The 21,178-nt window shown below is 39.9% G+C and overlaps 1 protein-coding gene across 4 annotated transcripts in view; it reads right to left on the bottom strand.

The window, feature by feature from the left end:
- Window positions 1–21,178, bottom strand: part of LRRC40 (leucine rich repeat containing 40) — a 65,621-nt gene that overhangs the window by 21,718 nt on the left and 22,725 nt on the right. The window lies entirely within an intron of this gene.

Raw genomic sequence — 21,178 nt, 5'->3', positions numbered from 1 at the left:
TGGTAGCACGTGCCTGTAGTTCCAGCTACTTGGGAGGCTGAGGTGGAAGGATCGCCGGAGTCCAGCAGGTTGAGGCTGCGGTGGCCGGGAGCGGCCACTGCACTCCATTCTGGACAATAGAGTGAGACTCCAACTCAAAAAAAAAAAAAATTAAAAATTAAAAAAATTAAAACAAAAAAGAAATTTGGAGAACTGGGTTCGGTGGCTCTGCCTGTAATCCCGTGCCTTGGGAGGCTGAGGTGAGTGGACTGCCTGAGCCCACGGGTACAAGACCCACCTGGGCAACTTGGTGAGACCTCATCTCTACAATAAATCAAAAAATTAGCCAGGCGTGGTAGCGCGTGCCTGTAGTTCCAGCTACTTGGAAGGCTGAAGCGGAAGGATTGCTGGAGCACAGCAGGTCGAGGCTGTAGTGGCTGGGAGTGGCCACTGCACTACAGTCTGGGCGACAGAGTAAGACTCCAACTCAAAAAAAAAAAAAAAAAAAGAAAAGAAAAGGAAATTGGAACAATGCAGGAGAAACACTGAAAAATTTGCCTTTCCCCGGAGGTCCAGATGAAAATTCAAAATTATTCCCACCAAGGGAAGTTCCACTGGGGAAGGGAGAAACTGGCTTTGTTAATGCCCCACTTACAAGTACTGAAGTAAGAAATTTCAAAAAAGAAATGAAATCATTATTAGATGATCCTTTAGGATTAGTCAATCAGGATGTTCAGTTTCTTGGACCTAATATATATACCTGGATGGAACTAACATCTAGTATGAACATCCTAATTACTGGTGAAGAGAGGGGAATAATTCGAAGGGCTGCTATGTCCATCTGGGAGCAGGAACATTCCCTGGCCCCCAGAGTACAACCAGTCGAACAAAAATATCCAAACACAGACCCCAGATGGGATAATAATAACCCAGGAGATAGGGTTAGAATGAAGATTTACACTCTATGAAAAAGATACCTGCACACACGTTTATTGCAGCATTGTTCACAATAGCAAAAACATGAACCTACCATGCTGCCCATCAAAACAGGACTGAATAAAAAAAAATGTGGTACATATACATGATAGAATATTAAGCAGCCATAAAGAAGGACAAAATTAGCCGGGCTCGGTAGCTCGGCCTGTAATCCTGCGCCTTTGGGAGGCTGAGGTGAGTGGATTGCCTGAGCCCACGGGTTCGAGACCCGCCTGGGCAGCGAGACCTCATCTCTACGATAAATAAAAAAATCAGCCGGACGTGGTAGCGCATGCCTGTAATTCCGGCTATTTGGAAGGCTGAAGTGGAAGGATCACCGGAGCCCAGCAGGTCGAGGCTGCGGTGGCCGGAAGCGGCCACTGCACTCCAGTCTGGGCAACAGAGTGAGATTTCAACTCAAAAAAAAAAAAAAAAAAGAGGGACAAAATTATGAACTTCACAGCAACTTGGATGCACTTAAAAAGTCTATAATACTGGAGTGATCTATCACAGAAACAAAGAACTCAGTATCACATGTTCTCACTCATAAGAGAACCTTGAACAATAATTGTAATACTATAAAAAAAGGATTGGCAGTAGTGGGAGATTCTTGGGAATGGGGGAGTGGGATTGGCAGTAGTGGGAATCTGCCAGGGGTGGGGGGCACACCTCATCAACAAGGGTACCGCATAATGAACATTGTATACCTAACCCTGAACTGTACCCCACATCTTTAAAATAAAAAAATTTAGGCTGGGCTTGGTGGCTCAGTCTGTAATCCCAGCACTTTGGAAGGCTGAGGTGAGTGGATTGCCTGAGCCCACGGGTTCAAGACCAGCCTGGGCAACCTGGCGAGACCTTGTCTCTACAATAAATAAAAAATTAGCTGGGCGTGGTGGTGTGTGCCTGTAGTTCTGGCTACTTGGAATGCTGAGGTGGAAGGATAGCCGAAGCCCAGCACGTCAACGCTAGGGTGGTTGTGAGTGTGCCACTGCCCTCCAGCCTGGATGACGGAGTGAGACTCCAACGCAAAAAAAAAAAAAAGAATGCAAGATTTAAGGGAATTAATAATTAAAGAGATCAGAGAATCAGTCCCAAGATCCCAAAATGTCTCCAGCAAGAGAAGGAGGAAACTCAAATAGCCTTTTTATAATGGCTTAAAGATCAAATGAGGAAATATTCTGGATTAGACCCTGAGGAGCTTGTAGGACAGGGCCTTCTAAGTTTAATTTTGTGACCAAAAGTTGGCCAGAGGTTGCAAGGAAGTTACAAAAGTTGGAGGGATGGAATCAAAGATCTATTGAAGGGATGTTAAGAGAAGCGCAAAAAGTGTTTGCTAAAAGAGATGAAGAATAGCAAAACCAAAAAGCTAGTTCATAGTAAGCACTGTAGAGAAGGTAGTTGGAAAGAGAAATGAGAGGCCTCCTTGGGCAAGGACTGGATATCAGAAGGGACGGACAAGAGGAAGGCCTAACCTGAAAAGAACTGTGATGAAAAACCTGAATCAAAAGGAAGCTGGATGTTATCGTTGTAAGAAACCAGGACATTTCAAAAGAGATTGTCCTGAATTGAAAAAAGAGAAAGAAATAGGCTCCCTCATGGCACTGGATGCAGAATAGGGAGGTCTTAGGGATGGGTTTTTGGAACCAAGCATGTCATCATATAATACCTCAATACTTCCAGTAAAGAAGCCCAATGGGTCCTACCAGCTAGTGCAGGACTTCTGAGCAATAAACCAAATAGTTCAAACTCGACATCCTGTGGTTCCAAACCTCTATACCCTTCTTAGTAAAATTCCTTATAAACACGAAAGGTTTAGTGTGGCAGACCTCGAGGAAGCTTTCTGGGCCTGCTCATTGGCCCCCAAGAATAGAGACCTCCTTGCCTTTGAGTGGGACAATCCTAAATGGAAGAAAACAACAGTATTCCTGGACTGTGTTATCCCAAGGTTTTACTGAATCACCTAATTTATTTGGCCAGATTCTAAAAATTTCATTAGAGCGGTTTCTACCTTTGCTTGACATTAACTTTTTGCAATACATAGATTATCTCCTAATCTCAGGAACAGATAAAGCACAGGTCTCTGAAGCAACTATAAATTTACTTTATTTCTCAGGACAGCAAGGAATGAGTTTCTAAAAGTAAGCTATACTTTGTGGAACAAGAAGTTAAATAGCTTGGGCATTTAATCAGTGCAGGCAAACACAGAATTAACCCTGAAAGAATAACTGGAATAGTTAACTATTCTAGGCTTAAAACAAAGAGGGACCTCAGAAAATTCCTAGGCCTAACAGATTATTGCAGACTATGGATTGATTCATATGAAACCAAAACTAAGAATTTACATTCAAAACTATTGGAGGAAGCACCAAACTCCCTCCAATGGACTAAAAAAGAAATACAGAATTTAGAAAATTTAAAACAGACCTTAATTACCACCCCTGTCCTCCCTCGCTCCTCTTTAGAAAAACCTTTTCACCTGTGTGTAACAACTGATCAAGAAACAGTCATTGGGGTACTTACCCAGGATTGGGGTGAGAAAACGTAACCTGTAGCTTTTATAGCTAAACTATTAGATCTTGCATCCAGGGGCTGGCCAGAATATGGCCAGGTCATGGCAGCTACTGCCTTGCTAGTTGAAGAAAGTCAGAAGTTAACTTTCGGAGGAAACTTTTCAGTTAGTACCTCTCAGCAAGTCTGGGCCATCATGAATTAAAGGTCAGTCATTGATTAACTGACTCCTGAATTCTAAAATATGAGAGCAATACTATTAGAGAGGGATGACTTAATATTAACCACAGACTCTTATATGAATTTAGCCAGTTTCCTAAAAGCCGGGGAAAAGAAGGATCAAAGGACATTGGATCATAATTGCCTAGTGAATAGCAAACTAAAACCAGATTAAATTTAAAAGAAAAGTCACTCTGTGCTGGTGTTAAGTTATTCATAGATGGTTCCTCTAGAATGATTGAGGGTAAAAGGCATAATGGGTATACAGTTATTGACGGGAATAATCTATCCATCTATGAAAAAGGAAGGTTACCTAACTCATGGTCTGCACAAACTTGTGAATTATATGCTCTTAATCAAGGCTTGAAAATATTTCAAATAAGGAAGGCACAATGTATACAGATTCTAAATATGCTTATGGAGTAGTACATACTTTTGGAAAGATCTGGATGGAAAGAGGTCTCATAAACAATAAAGGAAGAAAGTTAGTCCATTGGAAACTAATTAAACACGTTTTAGAAAATTTACTACTTACTGAAATACCTGTCACACATGTGAATGGTCATCAATGAGGAAGTTCATTTGAGGCAGTTGGTAATAGGTCAGCTGATGAAGTAGCTGAAAAGCCTGCTGTAAGAGATGAAATTAACCCTGAACCTCACCCCTAACTTACCTGTAATCACCATAAGACCACAATTTATCAAAATGGAAATAGAAGAAATGAAAAAGATGGGAGTTGCCCCAACCAGGGAAGAGAGATGGATCCTCCCCAATGGATAACAAATGGAAATTATTAGGGAATTAATGACTATATTACATAAAGAAAGCCATTGGGGAGTGCAAGTAAAGTGTGATGCACTTTTAAAAACATATGGCTAGACCAGGCTCGGTGGCTCAGCCTGTAATCCTAGCACTTTGGGAGGCCAAGGCGAGTAGATTGCCTGAGCCTGCGGGTTAGAGACCAGCCCGGGCAACTTGGTGAGACCTCATCTCTACAATAAATAAAAAATTAGCCAGGTGTGGTAGCATGTGCCTGTAGTTCCAGCTACTTGGAAGGCTGAGGTGGATGGATCACTGGAGCCCAGCACACTGACCACTGACTCTGGGGTGGCCATGAGCATGCCACTGCACTCCAGCCTGGACGATGGAGTGAAACTCCAACTCTCTCTCTGTCTGTCTCTGTCTCTGTCTCTGTCTCTCTCTCTCTCACACACACACACACATGGATGTGTAGGTATTTATGCTATTGCTAAACAAATCTGTGAGGGATGCATAATTTATCAGAAAAAAAATAAGAGGGTAACTAAAGCATCATTAAAAGGGGGAAGACCTCCTGAATTAAGACTCTTCCAAAGTATACAAATTGACTTTACTGAAATGCCTAAAGTGGGGTGGCAGTACCTGTTAGTAATTATTGATCATCTTACTGGATTGGTAGAGGCATAATCAACAAAGACAAGTACAGCTGGATCTGTGATAAATAATCTCTATATTTGGTTTAACAGAAAACATTGATTCAGATAATGGAAGCCATTTTACCTCAAAGGTGTTACAGGGCATGGAACTTTCATGCTCCCTGGCATCCATCATCCTCAGGGAGAATAGAATGAATGAATCAAACTCTAAAGACACACGTAACTAAACTGATGTTAGAAATAAAATTGTCCTGGGTTAAACGTCTTCCCATAGCTCTCCTCAGAATTAGAACAGCCCCTGAAGAGATTTAGGATTATCACCCCACAAATTATTATATGGACTACCATACCTAGGTAGATCTACAGATTTACCAACTCTAGAAACCAAGGATCAATTTTTAAAAGAATATATTCTGGCTATTTCCTCTACCCTATCTTCTCTTAGATCAAAGGGGCTCCTTGCTCAAACTTCTCCGTTTGAGTTCACAGTTCACCACTTCTAGCCTGGAGATTGGGTGCTGATCAAGACTGGAAAAAACTAAACTTCAACCAAATTGGGAAGGACCCTAACAAGTGCTCCTGACTCCTGGACAAACCACTAAGAAGGGGTGGACATGCCATACCCAAGTCAAGAAGTCACCAATGGAAAATGTGGTAAAAGGGACATTAAGTCAATGAGAAGTCTCCCAAACTAAACCTTTAAAATTAAAATTTAGAAAAACCTGATGTCTCACTTCATAACCCTTCTCATAGCATTGCCTATAAAATTTTTACTCCTATGTGTGTTTATTTCCTTCCTTGCTAAACGTTTATATAAAGGTCTTTCTAATTTTGAGCGACCATGGAATTGCTTCCTCCCCTACAAATGGCAGCTGTCCCACCTCTGTCATTGGAAAGATTGCAGCAGTCTTTGCAGCTATTTGAAATAGTAGATGTGCATTTATCATAAATATCCCAAGAGCTACCTCTCCTTTAACCATCACATTTGATGCATGTTCAGTCCTACCCTGTGGGAATCTACATAACCAACAGAAACTCTCCAAAGCAGAAAAATATCTTTGCCCAGATCCACACCCAGGTAAAACAACATGCTCTGACTCTATAAAAGGAAGCTGCATATATGCGACAGTATCTTTGCTTGGGGGAAGCAATCCTTGTTCTGACTGGGGTGTTTTCTGGACTATTCAGTTTAATGGTTGGGTTTCTAAGTCATCAGGATGAGAAATTTACTGACAATTTAGAGATAAAATCCAACTTATAAGAGGATCCACCCCTCCAAATAGCCAAAACCTTTGATGTAACTCTTTACTGTTAATAATAAACAAACTCCAAACCCAGAAACAATAGCCATCAATAGTACGAAGGTATGGGTTAGGAGCAGACATCTCAGGGAGCATCCCTTGGGTAGTCTCATATTAAGGGTAATTGATCTCCCCAAACTGGTAAATGCCACCCTAAGACCCTCTCCACTTGACAAAACTCAAACCCAGGGCCCCAGTTTTCCACATGTGACCTTGGGGCTTCAATTGTACTCAACCCAATAATGACCCTACCGAAGTTATAATAATGGAAGTAAAAGATTTAAAATAAATCATGGCAATTGAAACAGGATATGGGGAAACAAATGCCTGGGTAGAATGGATAAAATTTACAGTATCAAGCCTCAATAAAAGTGATTGTTATGCATTTGCCACAGGGTGGCCACAGGCTCAAGTGGTTTTGTTTCCTATTAACTGGGACACATACCCTAACAGAATGAATTGCGTTGGTTCTATACCAAGACACGGACGCTTGGGGTAACAAGACTTGCTGGAGTCTTTCATTGCTCTACCCAGCTGTGCAGAGATCAAACCCGAAGGTGCATCCTTCTTTCTCTGTAGGGAAGGCGAATCATTCTTTGTGTCTCTCCAGATAGGGAGAGAGGTTCACCACCCCTGTAGGGCACTTGAAAACCTGTACCCACATCCTAGATGTCTCCGAGGCAATTGAGGGCAACTACTCGAACCTCACCATCCCTCGAGCTTCAACATCCCTCAAGAAGGTGTTTGGTGGTACTGTGGAAAAAGGGCACTTAAAATTCTGTTGCCACCCAACTGGACCAGGAATTGGTCTGTGGTTCAACTGGCCGTCCCATTTACCTTGCCATGTCAAACCCCAAAAATGTCTACTAAAAAAAGAAATAAGCGATCAGCGCCCAGGTCATCAATTCCAGGGTCATTTGACTCTAATAGAGATCTTGATGCTGTAAGAGTTCACTGGGGAGCTCCTAATGAATTTAAGGCTCGACAGCAAATAGCAGCAGGATTTGAATCCTTCATTTGGTGGGTAACTATAAACAAAAATGTAGAGTGGATTAATTATATTTACCATAATCAACAAAGATTTATTAACTATACTCGGGATGCTGTCAAGGGAATAGCTGAACAATTAGATGCTACTAGCAGAATGAATTGGCAAAATCGTATGGCACTAGATAAGATTTCCACCAAAAACTGGGGAGTGTGTGTCATGTTAGGAGATCAATGTTGTACTTTTATCCCAAACAATACAGTCCCTGATGGGGCGATTACTAAAACATTATAAGGATTAACTATTCATGTTAGTGAATTAGCTGAAAATTCTGGTGTTAAAGACCCCTTTACAGACTGGCTAGATAGTTGGTTTGGAAAATGGAAAGGAATGATAGTCTCCCTCCTGACCTCTCTTATAACAGTAATGGGAATGTGTTAGAGGTTTGATTCAAAGACTTACAGAAATTGCCATCACCAAATAAAATGCCCATGAATTACACTTATGGAAACCAAATAGATCTTGAGGGAGAAAGTAAAAAATTATTAGATAAATTTGGAACCAACCTGATAATTAAAACAAGTCTAAATAAAAATAAAAATACAATCAGAAATACCTAAGAAGAAAAAGAGGAGGAAAATTGTGGAAAATGAGATGAGATGATTTATTTTCAAAATGAAGCCTAGCTTATCTTGGGGTCCCAAAAAGATATTTAAATGCTTTGTGTTTCTCTTTTGTTGACTCACTTCCTGCTTCTTTGAGCTCCCTTTTCACAGGCTTTTTACTTTGGCGGGCTACATGTTTAAACTTTTGGCAGAAACCAATCAGAATAGTAATCCTGTAAGCCGATTGGCAAATAGGACATGCAAATGAAACGGTTCTGTAAAACCAATCAACATGTGTCATGTAGGTGTCCTAAGGGAAATGTGTCACTTCTGTAGTACCCAACCAATGGGAAACCAGGAGAGGTACTTGTGTTTTAGGGCAAAATTGTGCTGGCTGTAACTGTCTCAGTGTGCCTGCTCACCTGAGGGACACCTGTGTAAGAACGACATTAAAAGAGCTGCTTGGCTGGGTGCAGTGGCTGAAGCCTGTAATCCCAGCACTTTGGGAGGCTGAGGCGAGAGGACTGCCTGAGTCCAGGGATTCAAGACCAGCCTGGGCAACTTGGTTAAGACCTCATCTCTATAATAAAATAAAAAAGATTAGCTGGGCGTGGTGGTGCACACCTTTAGTTCCAGCTACTTGGAAGGTTGAGGCAGAAGCATTACCTGAGCCCAGCAGGTCAAGGCTGTGGTGGCCAAGTGTATGCTACTACACACCAGCCTGGGCAACAGAGTGAGACTCCAACTTAAAAACAAAACAAAACAAAAAAAGAGCTGCTTCACTCCATCAATCTCTGAGTCTCCGTTTTGTTCCTTAATAATGAAATTAAGGAGGGGCATTCCCACCTCCAATAAGAAGTGTGCAACTAGTCTCAGTAAAATTGATTTTAGTCAAGAGGCTAAAATCAAGGTTTTGGCAGATCTGCATTTCTTCTTCTAAAAAAGAATGCATCCTGCCCTTCCTAACTTCTAGAAGTCATTCATATTTAGCTCATACCCTTCTTCCTTTATCTTCAAAGCCAGCAACAGTGGGTTCTTCTCACATCCTATTATGCTGATCTCCTCTTCTGCTTCCTTTTTCTACTGTTAAGAACTTTAGTGATTATATTGGGCCATCCCATTCAATCCATGATAATATCCTCACTTTAAAGTCAACTGACTACTGTTAGCTACAGTTACAAGTAAACAACAACAACAACAATAATAATAATTCAACTGATTAGCAATCTTAATTGCCCTCTGCCACATAAGGTAACACATTCACAGGTTGCAGGAATTGGGATGTGGTTGTCACTGGGAGGTCATTATTCTGTCTACCACAGGTAGTATAAGATCATCCTGGTGACACTTTAAGAAAATAAACTGAGAACACAGATACTAGAATCATGTGACAGTTTTTGCAATCAAATAAAGCAATGAAGCTTAAGTGCCACAATGGCATAATTGGGGTTAGCACCTGTCTTAAATCACTTACACTACTATAACAAAATACCACAGACTGGGTAATTCAAAAACAACAGACATTTACTTCTCACAAGTTCTGAAGGCTGAGAAGTTCAAGATCAAAGCCCTGCATCTGGTATCTCCGGATGGCTTTCTTACCATGTTCTTACACAGCAGAAGGCAGAAGAGCAAGAGGATGCTCCATTCAACCTCAACCTCTTATAAGGGTGCAAATCCTACATGTAAGGGTATCGCCCTCACGGTTCAATATCCTCCCAAAGACCACAACTCTCATCCCTGTTGCATGGAGGATCAGATTTCAACAAGAATCGCATAGGAGACACCATCATTCAAACCACAGCAGCACCCATTTGGGAACTTCATCAACCTGGCAGGACCTCACCCTGGGTAGGCATACAGGGAGGCTATAGAAGCTGCACTCAACATCTCCAACTTGAAATGTTCTTACAAGGGTTTTGCTTAAATTCTATCCTTAAGTAATCACAATCCGTAATGAGTATAAACTTCACAGGTCACATTGCTTAATTTCTTTAAACCTCAAACTTAGTCCCTAAAGTGACAGTTTATAAACAATGAAAACATTACAAGGATCAGCTGGGCAACTTGGTGAGACCTTGTCTCTACAATAAATCAAAAATTAGCCAGGTGCAGTAGCATGCACCTGTAGTTACAGCTATTTGGGAGGCTGAAGTGGAAGGATTGCCAGAGCCCAGCAGGTTGATGCTGGGTTGGCCATAAGCATGCCACTGCACTCCAGTCTGGGCAACAGTGTCCAACTCAAAAATATAAATTAATAAATAATAAATAAATAAATAAGAGTCCACTGATATTTATTTAGCCTATTGTTTTTTACCTGCAGAACAATGAACAAGAAAATAGACATTAGGGTTATTTAAAAGTCTGTGATAACCAAGTAAGAATGTTTAATGCTGTCTAGATGAATTAAGGACATTGTAGGGCAATTTCATATATGTAACCTTCATAACATTTTGATCCTAAAAGATAGCTTTCAAGAAGGTATTATCTTCATTTTACAAACAGATGTATAGGCTCAACACACCAACTAAAATCTAAAAGATCATCTATGGAGAATGGGTTATCACCTTAGATTTTAAAAAATGTTTATTAAAAAAATTATATGTCAAAGCTGTATTTTTTTTTGAGTTGGAGTCTCACTCTATTGCCCAGACTGAAGTGCAGTGGCATGCTCCCAGCCACCACAGCCTCGACCTGCTGGGCTTCAGCGATCCTTCTGCCTCAGCCTTCCAAGTAGCCGGAACTACAGGCGTGCGTTATCACACCCAGCTAGTTTTTGACCTATTGTAGAGATGAGGTCTCACCAAGTTGCCCGGGCGGGTCTCAGACCCACGGGCTCAGGCAATCCACTCACCTCAGCATCCCAAAGCGTGGGATTACAGGCTGAGTCACCGAGCCTGGCTCAAAGCTGTATTTTTTAGGGCAACTGGAATTTGTAAATTTACTCTTCCTAGCAAAAGAAAAATAACAGTACATTGCAGAAGGTGTATCTAAATCCCAAATGAATTATTGGGCTTCTGTTAGATATTGGGGAGAATGTAAATTAATCACTATCAAAATTTAATAAGTTTTTATTTTTGTTAATTTTTATTTCAAAGATGTGGGGTATAATTCAGTGTTACGTATACAAATGGTCATTGTACAGGTAAAGTCTGGGCCTCCCTTTTCCCTTTTCCCCACATCCTCTCCAGCATCTGTTGTTTTCTGAGTTACTGATGATGGCCATTCTGACAGGAGATAGCTGGTATCTCAGTGTGGTTTTAATTTGCATTTCTTTAATGACTAGTGAGGCTGCATATTCTTTCATGCACTTGTTGGCCTCTCATATATCTTCTTGTGAGAATTGTCTATTCATATCTTCTGCCCACTTTTTAAATAAGCTTTTAAAAAAAGAACTAGGTTTTCCTTTCACACAATGTAGCCTGAGGAATCTGTGGACCAAACTTCCACACTTAAAGCTTGCAGACAAGCACCTTTTAATCAATGTCTAAGATTATTTTCAAATTGTACATAACCATACTTTTGGATTGTTCACTTTCCTCAAAGTTAGTAGTTTCTACTATCAAGTCCTCTCATTTCCGTACAAGGTTTTTATCTCATTCTACCAATATCTCAAGTCACGACTCTTGTCAATCTTCACCAATTCAATTTTTACCTCCAAAAATGAAAAAAGAACAGTTAAGCAGAGGAAAAAAGCTTTTTTAAAAAAAGTAGAAATAAAGTGGCCCAACTTTTTCCTGAAAGAGCTCCAGAAAATCTAGAGGTAATTAAATCCAATTCCACACTTACTATTGTCTAAAAGGCTTGGGTTCCATTACCCCAAGATTCTGGTTTAGTTGGGTTAATGTCTAGCCTGTATATTGTGTTTTTAAGAAGCTCCATAGGTGATTCTTATGTGCTTCTAGATATATATGTAGACTGCTCTTTCAGTGAGCATCTTTTCACTGAGAAAATTCTTATTGTTTGTAGAAAAAAAGGTATGCTTTGATAAAGCATACCTTTTTTTCTTGGGCCCTTTACTTGAATGTATGTGCAAAGTTAAGTACTCAAAATGTTTCAATTCACACTATTTGAAATTTAGCATAATAATCTTAAAGAAACTTTCAGGTTCCTTGTCCTAAAGGCGGAAGGTCAAAGATCACCTCTTAGCTGGCAGAAGCCATAGAAATGATAATAAGACCACCCTTTTGCTAAAGAGTTTGTGGATTGGAAATGTCTCTGGCAGGAAAATCCCCTTCCCTTGTCTCCTCCCATCTAGTCCACCACTTGAAGGCGTGAGATACTAATGTCTGGCCAAGTCAAAAATCTAAGACTCAAGTGGGTACAATCAACATCAAAGACCTGCAGCCCTGGATATTCCTTTTGGCCTAGACCCCTCCAGGCTCAAACCCCCTTACCCCAAAGGCCATTATATATACCAAGTTCTTGGCCCTTTGATACCACACTTGACTCTGAGTGTCAGTCACCTTTCCAGTCTGTGAGAGGTGAAAGATAAACTTTACAGTCCTTCTATTTCTTACATGGTTACAATCTTTTACTTGGTTACAATCTTGCATTATTCCCATGGTAATGGCACCAGCCCACCTAGCTTCAGTTTACCCTTTCATAGGGTAATAAAGCCCTGTTTGGTGAGTCCTTACCAAGTAGCGACTTTCCAAGTATTTTGGTTAGGAATTTGAGTAAGAGAAAAACAAGGTCAGACTTAGTCCTTAAGACCTTGGGAAAAGAGTAAACAAACTTGAAGCAATTAGAAGAAAACGAATAATAATCAGAGTGGAAATTAATGCAATACAGAAAAATCAATGAAACTAGAAGCTGGTTCTTGAAAGATCAGCAAAATTGACATATCTTTAGCCATTGTGATTGATGTGGCAGGAGAGGGGTTGGTAGCAGTTAAAGGTATTTCCTTTTGAAAGCCAAGTGGCAAGCTCTAAAGACCTGCCAGACTGGTTTTGTTTTCAAAGGACAAATGGCTAGAGACTGATGGCTCTCATAGAAATGCAGAAGAGTAACTAATTCACAGATTTATCCAAAACCCCTCTTCTGAAGTTGACGGTTTACAACTCTGCAGTTCCTGGAAACCATTTGTTCTTTGAAAGATCTGATTTTTCTGAACACCACCTTGTAAATTCCAAAGGAGATGTGTAATCACTCAACACGACCCCCCTCCCTTACCTAAACAAAGGTATAAGACCCCGCTTCTCCCGTTCTGTGGGGCTCGATTTGGACGCATTAGCCCCTCGAGCCCGCTGGGCCGGCCAGCGTAATAAAGTGCCACTTCCTATAATAGTCTCAGTGTCACGATATCTCTGTCTTCCTGCTACATATCCAAGAAAAAAGGAGAGAAGATTCACATTTTTAGAGTCAGAAATGAGACAGACGATATTATTACTGATCGTACCAAAGTAAAACGGATGAACTATGAACAACCCTATGCCAAGCAATCAAACAACAAAAGGGTCACATTCCTAGAAAGACACAAACCACCAAAACTGACTCGCGAAGAGATAAACAATCTGGGCATATAACAAGTGAAGCGATTAAATCAGTAATAAAGTAGACACACACACACACACACACACACACACATGCCACAAAGAAAAAAACAGGATGGTTTCATTGCTGAATTCTACTAAATGTTCAAATAATTAATACTAATTCTTCATAAACTCATCTGAAGACTAAACTCTAACCTTTTCTTTACCTTGCCACATTCCTAACTCTCAGGGCACTGGGGAGATGAGTTTTTAAATCTTAATTAACCATGTACAATGTTCACTTTCCAACCTGACTCTGGCAAAGCATCACATAACAGATAAAGAAGAAAAAGAAGTATTTTATGATCCTATAAAGCCATCTTTTGGGGACTTCCAGACTCCTGGCACCTTAAAGACACTTGTCTATTCTCTCTGAAGTCCACCACCTACAAGGCTTCATCTACATATCAAGAAATTTGATTCCTTTATCATTCCTCATACAGCCCATCTCCCTTCCTGCTTTTAAAATTCCTTAGATAACTCTTGCTAACTAATTGCCAATCAGGAAATCTTTGAATTTCCATATCCCCTTAGATACCCCACCTTCCTCAAGGAACCAAGAACAATGTAAAATCCCTCATGTATTGACTTACAGTTTTCTGTAACTTCTATCCTCCTAAAATGTATTTAATCAAGCTACAATTCAACCACAACAGGCACGCATTCTTAGGACCTCTTGGGGATGGGTTTCACAGGCCTAAGGGCACTCACATTTGGGGTAGAATAAACCATCCTAAATATTTTAGAGTTGGCATCCTCTATCAACACATCCAAAAAACAAAAAGAGGAGGAAACAATTCCCAGTTCATTTTACAAAGTCAGTATTACCCAAACCAGACAAAAATATCACAAGAAAACAACAGATCTATAATTCTAATGCAAACAGACATGAGGCAGGTTAGTGAGCATAGCTTAAACATAGATGAGTTTTTAGAAGACAGGTCTAAATTAAAATAAGGGAAGCATTCAGACATCTTTCTTATCCATACACAACCTTCACCCAATTGGCCAGGCACACCAGACCTGACCACCTTGCAAGTTGGAATGTGGAAATACTCATGGAGCAACTACCCACACCCCATCTGGCATCAGACATAAACATCCTGCACAAAATGCCAGTAAATCACAGAAGCAATTGGGAATTACCCCAAACACAGACATGATGTTCCAAAAAAGCTCAAATCTAGCTAGATATTAACTTTCATTATTTAGAAAGTCCTTGTGACATTAACATGTTGAGAGATGGTAATCAAAACTTGAAACCAGATACATGCAGCCCTCTACTCGTAGCTCATGGTTTGCTCAATCATCACTGTAGAAGCATATAAAACTTGTCAAAGCTGAGCACATGCCTTTTCTCTTAAGGCACCCACACTCTTCCTTGAGTGTGCCCCTGATACAGAGACCCCCTAATGTTTATCCATATTGTCACAGCCCCTAGAGAAGGGCATGGCCAGGGTGCCAGTGCTCCTGTACATTCCTAGAGCTAATAAAAGGTGTTTATTATTTCCCCTTATTTCCTATGCATTCCCAATGAGTAGCTTCAGGGGATCTTTGATTTCCCTGTAGTCTATGTCCCATCAACTGAAAGATGCAAATCTCCTTTTACTCCCTTTTGCTGAGTGGTTATAAATTGAATAATAGAGTACCAATGTAATTGTAAGCCTTGTGAATTATATAATTTTTGTATCAAAGTAATTTTAAGTTTTGTGATTTGCATAACTTTTCTATAATGCATGATGTCTTAGTCCCTTAACTCTATGACAAGCTTGATTGGCCCTACTGATAAAAGCTATGAATTACCTCTGATACCCGGCACCAGGAAGTCTAGACAGAAAAATATCACTATCAATAAATGCGGTTGGCTGGGCTCGGTGGCTCAACCTGTAATCCTGCGCCTTTGGGAGGATGAGGTGAGTGGATTGCCTGAGCCCGTGGGTTCGAGACCCGCCTGGGCAGCGAGACCACATTTCTACAATAAATCAAAAAAATCAGCCGGGCGTGGTAGCGCATGCCGGTAATTCTGGCTACTTGGAAGGCTGAGGCGGAAGGATCGCCAGACCACTGCAGGTCGAGGCTGTGGTGGCCGGGAGCCCACTGCACTCCAGTCTGGGCGACAGAGTGAGACTCCAACTCAAAAATAAAAATTAAAAAATAAATGCGGCTGAAACTCAAGTTCTACACAATGTTCTGCTGGTCACATGGCTAACGTATAGGTACCGACAACTCTGGACGATAAAAGTGAACTGTAAAAGTCTAGAGGGTGAGCAGACCCTTTCTGAAAGACCTTGAGTCTGGCTCTGCTCCCTGGATTCGAACTCAGAAATAAACTTTTTTCGAACAATTCCCTGCCCCTTTGATTTATTGGTATCAAGGGGAGCAGCAAAGCGTTACTTGGACCATAACACCACTTTTCTTAATGATAAATTCTTTCTTAAAGCTACACTTTGGCTTCACTCTGAAATTCTTTCCTGTGGTGAAAACAAAAACCCCTGGAGCAAACACACAGCTCCCTACCCAGCATCAGACATAAAAATCCTCAACAAAACACCAGAAAACAAATCCAGCAACATCTAAAAAGAATTATGCAACATGATCAAGTGGGATTTATTCCATGGATGCAAGGTTGGTTTACCATCTGAAAATCAATGTAATATGAAATATTAACAGAATTTTAAAAGTCACATGATCATCTCAATAGATGCAGAAAAAGCATTTGACAAAACCCAACATTCTTTCATGATAAACAAACTCAAAAAACTAGAAATACAAGGAAACTTCTTGAATATGGTAAAGGGCATCTATAAAAACTCCACAGCTAATTTAATGATAATTAGCGATGAAAGATTGGATGCTTCCAGTCTAAAACATCCAATCTCCATCCCTATTCAACATTGTAGTTGAGGTTCTAGCCAGGGAAATTAAGCAAGAAAAAAAAAGGCATTCATGGCATGGCATATTGGCTCACACCTGTTATCCCAGCAGAACTGCTTGAGCCCAGGAGTTCAAGACCAACCTGGGAAATATACCAAAGCTTCATCTCTACAAGCTAAGTGTAGTGGTACATGCCTGTGGAAGCCATAGTCTGCACTCTAGATGGGCAACAGAGTGAGACCTCGACTCAATAAAGAAACAAATAAAGAAATAAGTAAATGACACCAGATTAGTAAGAAAAAAGTAAAACTATCTCTATCTGCAGATGAAATAGTCCTTTTTTTTTGAGTCAGAGTCTCATTATTACCCAGGTTGGAGTGGAGTGGCATGCTCATGGCCACTGCAGCCTTGATCAGCTGGGCTCAGGTGATCTTTCTGCCTCAGCCTTCCAAGTAGCTGAAACCGCAGGCGTGCACCACCATGCCCAGCTAATTTTTTGGTTTATTGTAGAGATGAGGTCTTGCCAAGTTGTCCTGGCTGGTCTCGCACCCTGGGCTCAGGCAATCTTCTCAACTTCACCTGCCAAAGTGCTGGGATTACAGGCTTGAGTCACCATGCCCAGTGATGTAATCTTGTATATAGCAAATCCAAAGGAATACTACACCAAAAAGCTATTACAACTAATAAATAATATCACCAAGGTTGCAGCATACAAGAACAATACACACAAATCACTGTGTTCCTATACAGGAGCAATGCACAACACAAAAAGGAAATTAAAAAAACAAACAATTATATTACTAGTAGCATCAAAAAGAATAAAATGTTTAGGAATAAATTTAAAGAAGTATAAAACCTATTCCCCAAACTATAAAACACTGTTGAAAGAAAGTAAAGATCTAAATAAGTGAAAAACGTCTCTTGTTCATGAAATGAAAGACTTAATGCTGTCAGGATGGGATGGGCTTGCACTTTGGGAAGCCGAGGTGAGAGGATTGTCTGAGTCCAGGAGTTCGGGACTAGCCCAGGCATCTTGATGAGACCTCGTCTCCACAATAAATCAAAAAATTAGCCGGGTGTGGTAGCGTCCCCCTGTAGTTTCAGCTACTTGGAAGGCTGAGGTGGAAGAACCTCGTCAACCCAGCAGGTCAAGGCTGTGGTGCCTGTGACGTACCACTGCACTCCTACCTGGGCAAAAGAGTGAGACTCTGACTCAAAAAAAAAAAAAAAAAATCATCAGGATGACAGTATTCCCCAAGCTGATTTATGGAAATATAATCCTTATCTTTGTAGAAGTTAACAAGCTGATTCTTAAAATACATATGGAATTGCTAGAAATCTAGAATTGCCAAAATAGTCTTGAGAAAGAAGAACTAAAATTAAGTAGGAGGATATAAACTTCCCAATTTCAAAAGTTACTACAAGGCAATGAAAATGAAGGGATTCTGGAACTGGCACAGGACAGACACACAGATCAATGAAAAACAACTTCCCGTGCTTTGGGAGGCTGAGGTGAGTGGATTGCCTGAACCCGCGGGTTTGAGACCCACCTGGGCAACATGGCAAGACCTCAGCTCTACAATAAATCAAAAATTAGCTGGGCGTGGTAGCGCACGCCTGTAGTTCCAGTTACTTGGAAGGCTGAGGCGGAAGGATTACTGGAGCCCAGCAGGTTGAGGCTGCAGTGGTTGGGAGCAGCCACTGCACTCCAGTCTGGGTGACAGAGTGAGACCTCAACTCAAAAAAAAAAAAAGAAAAAAAAAAGAAAAGAAAAACAACTGACAGTCCAGAAATAAACCATACATTTATTTCTGGTCAACCGACTTTTGACAAGAATATCAAAATCATTTAAAGGGGAAAAAGTTAGTGATGATGGTCATCCTGACTGGAGATAGATGGTATCTCAGTGAGGTTTTAATTTGCATTTCTTTGATGATTAGTGAGGCTGAGTATTTTTCCATGCATCTGTTGGCTGCTTGTATCTCTTCTTTTAAGAAGTGTCTATTCATACCTTTTCTCACTTTTTAATAGGGCTGTTTGTTTTTTTCTTTTTGGCACATGAGTTCTTTAAAAATCCTGTATGTTAGGCCTGTCAGATATACCATTGGTAAGTATTTTTCCCCATTCTGTAGGAAAAACCATCTCTTGATGGTTTCTTTTGCTTTGCAGAATTTTTTCAGTTTGATGAGGTCCCATTTGTCTATCTTATCCCTTCTACACTGTTGGTGGGATTGTAAACTAGTATAACCTCAATGGAAAACAGTGTGGCAATTCCTAAAAGACCTAAAACTCGATTTTCCATACGACCCAACTATCCCCATTCTGGGAATATACCCAGAGGAACTCGAATTACTCTATGAAAGATACCTGCACATGCATGTTTATTGCAGCATTATTCACAATAGCAAAACCATGGAACCAATCATGCTGTCCATCAAAAATGGATCTGGATAAATAAAATGTGGTACATATACATGATGGAATATTACACAGCCATAAAGAACAAAATTATGAACTTTCAGCAACTTGAATGGACTTAGAGTCTATAAAGTTCAGTGATATATCACAGAAACAAAGAACTGAGTACCACATGTTCTTAGTCATAAGCAGAGCTTGAACAATTATAATACTTTAAGAAAGGAACTGGCAGTACTGGAAAACTGCCATAGGGGGCCACACTTCATCAATAAGGGTATCTAATATCAAACCAGGTGAAGTGGGGACCAAAGTGAGGCCCAAACTTTACCTGAATTGTACTTTCCATCTTTAAAATAAGAATGAAAAATAAATACAGCAAAATAAAATAATTTTTAAAATGATACAAGTGCCACCCTCAGCCAACCTATGTGAATAAATGTTCTTAGAACGATCAAAAAAAAAAGAGGAAAGAATACCCTTTTCAACAAATAGTGCTGAGAAACTGGACAGTCTCATAAAAAATAATGAAATCAAACCCTTACCTCACTCACACTGTATATAAAAAATCCAAAATGGATCAAAGACCTAAATTCAAGAGCAAAAGTATAAAAGTCACAGAAGAAAATATATGTCAAATCTTCACAGCCTAGGATATTGGTTAAGCTTTCTTAGATATAAAATCGAAAGCATGAGCAAAAAAAGAAAAAAACAGAAAAATTGGACTTCATCAAAATTCAAACTTTTGTACTTCAAAATAACCCCATCATGAAAATGATACGGCTCCCCACAGACAGCTATGAAATATCTGCAAATCATATATCTGACAAAGGAGTTGTACCTAAAATATAAAAAGAACTCCTGCAGCTCAATGATAAAAGATAAACAATCCAATTAAAACATGGGCAAAGGAGCTGAATACCTATTTCCCCAAAGATGTGGAAATGGCCCATAAGCATAAAGAAAGATGTTCTACATCATCATGCATCAGGAAACACACATCAAAACTCCAATAAGATACCATCTCACATCCACCAGGATTGCTAGAATCAGAAAGCCAGACAATATATGTGGGCATGTGGAGGAATCAAAACCTTTACACATCAACCAGTGAGAATGCAAATTGGTGCAGCCACTCGGGAAAGCAGTCTGACCCAGAAGTGTACTACTTCTAGGCATAATTTCCAAGAGAAATGAAAACATATTTGACACTGAGCCTTGTATATGAATGTTTACTGCATCCATTACCCATCATAAACAAAAGGTCTTTCTGATCTACTAACTCAGTTACCCTTTGTTCACTTACGCTATAATCTAAACATATGTGTACCCCCAAATTCATATGTTGAAACCCAACTCCCAATGCAATGGTATTAACAAGTGCGACCTATGGAAAGTAATGACATCATGAGGGAAGGGCCCTCATGATGGGAGTCACATTCTTATTAAAGAAGCCTGAGGGAGTCTGTTATCACCCTTGGGCCCTTCCCAGACACCCAATCTCCTGGTACTTTGATCTTAAGACTTTCCATTCTCCAGAACTATAAGCAATGAATTTCTGCTATTTATAAACTACACAGCCTAAGGTATTTTGCTATAGTAGCCCTTGTGGATTAAAACATCCCACTTTCCAACTTGCAAATTTTTATTTTCATTTTTTCCCCATTCTTTCTGTCTTTATGGAAGTATATCTTAAAAACACTTCCATTACAATCTGGTTTTTATTTGGTGGGATTTATGGAAAAGATGACATTTTTTGCATGGATTCACTCTCCTACCTTTGGATAAAGGTTGTTTAACTGAAATGTTTGTACATAAATGTAGCTGACACGAAGTTCATCCTGGCTTTCTGTATTTACAGAAATGTGATTATTCTGATATGATCTCTAACTGATTCATGTCAGAATAATCAATATTATTTTTCTAGAGGAGAAAGCATATCTGGAGAAGAAAGGAGGCTCTTCATTGACAGAAAATAAAAGTCTTAGAACATTATTTTATTAATTTACTTAAAAGATAAGATGAAAAACAGTAATTGCTAAAGTGTATAATCATCTTATTTACTGAACATATATTGACTGTCAGTATAGTGCTAAGCTAGGCTAGGCATAACCAATAGAGCTGTGAACTAAATTAACAGCTGCTGTAATTAGCAACTTTTGGAGTGGTCTGTTACTCCACAATACACCGGTACAACTAAATTTATTATTTTAACTAATGGCACATGTTCATGCTAAATTAACATATCCTGAAATACATTTTGTCTTTACTTTTGTCAGAACTTAGCAAAGTTGTGCATGCATAGTAGATACTCAAAATATATATATATATATATATATATATATATTTTTTTTTTTTT

This window comes from Carlito syrichta, unplaced genomic scaffold (genome assembly GCF_000164805.1).
Source record: "Carlito syrichta isolate Samal-C Ts95f unplaced genomic scaffold, Tarsius_syrichta-2.0.1 Scaffold304785, whole genome shotgun sequence".
NCBI lineage: Eukaryota > Metazoa > Chordata > Mammalia > Primates > Tarsiidae > Carlito > Carlito syrichta.
This window is presented reverse-complemented; position numbering and strand designations above follow the sequence as displayed.